The sequence below is a fragment of the Condylura cristata genome, unplaced genomic scaffold (assembly GCF_000260355.1).
Source record: "Condylura cristata isolate star-nosed mole 26May11 unplaced genomic scaffold, ConCri1.0 scaffold00012, whole genome shotgun sequence".
In the NCBI taxonomy this organism is placed as follows: domain Eukaryota; kingdom Metazoa; phylum Chordata; class Mammalia; order Eulipotyphla; family Talpidae; genus Condylura; species Condylura cristata.
Genome location: NW_004567113.1, coordinates 17,553,012 through 17,555,556, shown reverse-complemented (window position 1 = coordinate 17,555,556; position 2,545 = coordinate 17,553,012).

Below are 2,545 nucleotides of genomic sequence, written 5' to 3'. Positions count from 1 at the left end.
CAGAGACAGAGTGGGGAGCAGAACAGGCAGATCGATGAAGTACACTGCTGAGGGGAGCAGCAGGCGGGTCAGGAGAGGTCTGCCACGCCATGTGGTTACCTCCGGGGCAGGCAGGAATCGAACTCATGTGGAAGTGGCTTTAGCTTCTTAGTGTGTGCTTTAACCTACTGCACCACCAGAGAGGGCCGGGTAGCAGAGTTTTAAAGCTGAGGCATAAAAAGATAAACTCCTCTTTCAAATATATACTCTTGTTCTCTTGAGAAAAATTTAATCAAATGTTATTTTAATTATCTACAAATGTATAGCTCCATGTACACCTTCCTCCTGAACTCTAGTCCTACAGTGCCAACTTTGTATTCTCTAAACCCAAACTCAACCTGTCCAATGAGCCTTCATTATCCCTCCCAAAGTCACTCTTCACATATAATTGAGCTCACAGGCATCCAAAATACGCAATTTTAATTAATCCCAAACACTTCCCTTACCTCCACTGCCAATAGTTATCAAGTCCTGTCAATTCCACCTCCTGAACTTTATCTCAGATCCATTCCCTTGACAACTGGTCGTATTTCAGGCTCTTGCATCTTCTACCTGGACGGTTACCAAACTCTCCTTCCCAATCTCCTGTCTCTAGTCTTTCCTCTTCAACTCCAGTCCAAACTCCATCCTGCTGCTCATCACATAAGACTAAGAAGCATGTATGATCATGTTAAAACAACAAAGCATCAAGACAACTTTACAGTGGTTCTTCAAGAGCAAGATCGTTAAGATCTAGCTACAGAGAGCTCTCTCTCCCCTATTCATTTACTCAGCACGTTTTTATTGAATGCCTATGTGTCTGATACTGCACTCCTTTCATACACTAGAGGGAGGTACCTCACATACATACACAGGGTTTTTTACTTGGACTAGCACATTCCAGGCAATAGGGACGTGCCCTCAGCGAGGATGCTACAGCTGGAAGGGCCCAGAGGCATCCTGACCTGTTTGCTCTCTGTACATACCAAACCTTATTGCCATGTGTATGCCTGTGGATTAGATTTACGTATTTTAAATTCATCTTTATCAAGAAGGCAAATGATTTAAAATCATCTCACAAAAAAAGCTAAATTTAAAGTAAGGCTGAACGTTAAGCCAAGGTAAGTATACTGTAAACCCAAGAGAAAGGACAACGCCTAGAATGAAACTTGAGTAATGTCAGAATTAAAGCAGCATCATTTAACCACTTCAGAAAAGTACTAGCCTTCCTATTTGAAGTTACAGAAGACATTTGAAACAGATTTTTATCTCTATCTGTAGTGATACACATGAATGCACTGTTAAGTATATATTGTGATTTGAGGTATTAGTTGAGAGTAGTGGAAAAAGCCATTAAACACCTCATGGGCATGTGTGTACAACATACAAATGTGAACTGTAATTTTTATGTTTATAAATGGGTGGTTCAAAAACATTCCCAAGTAGGGTATCATGCTTTAGCAGCCCTTACAACCTTTCCTATTCTCTCTCTTCTGGGGAAGAACCCAAACAAGCATAAATAAATAGTTCAGTTTCATCTTGTTAGACATTACAAAGTTAGGAAATGGTAAGATTTAGCTCTTACTGTTCTTAACCTATTGAATGTTTCTCATCCTAGTGATTAATGGTATTTTTAAAATTTCTTTTTCCCAGATAATTTCTATTTGTCTGTTTTTACAGTGTCTTTAAGTATAGTCGTATAGGTACATAATCTTAAATAATTATATTTCCCTGGGCTAATTGTCACTCCCTGAGCCTGCATCAGCTTTGTGTTTTCGTTCTGGTTATTTTTCTTCTCCACTTAGTAGAATCCTAAAGATTCTTCAAGGCTCCTTCAATATCCAGAGGCAGAAATAACCACCTTTCTCTTTCGTTAGAAAAAGAAATTTGCCGTTCACCACTGTGCACATCCCGGCCTGCGTTGCTCTTGTTCTGGTTGTCTTGCAGTGGACTATGCGTCCCCTAAAGGTAAGGACCATTCTCGGTCATCATGTTGTCCCTACTGCCATGCAGTTTACGTAGTGGACACAGAAACTATTAATTGAATTTTGTCACTCAGAACATTCGGTGTCCTAAATTTCAAAGTAGTGTATGTAGAATCATAGCAGGCAACTTGAGATGCAAAGTAACAAGAGATGGGGCTATTATTTTAAAGTGGCAGTCTTTTTAATTTTCATATACAGTTTTCACAAGAATGACTCTCATGATATATAGTCTGTGCTTGTGGTATAGACTGTGGGTTCTCCTGACTATAAATTTAACAAATGTGCATTCTTGTTCACATTTGTGAAGGCTGTGTCATACCACAGGTTGTCCTTTGTACCTACAGCTGAGGGCTACTTAGTTGCCCTTATTAAAATCTGATATTTGGAAACTATAATTGGTATACATCTAGAGAATATTAAGGAATCTAATTTAGTACTCTACTAAAAGGCTGGCAGTCACAAGAATGCTTGGCAAATATACATATGCAGAGAGTTGGATTTCCCTTAACATTTAGCAGACTATTTTCTTTTCTTTTTTTTTT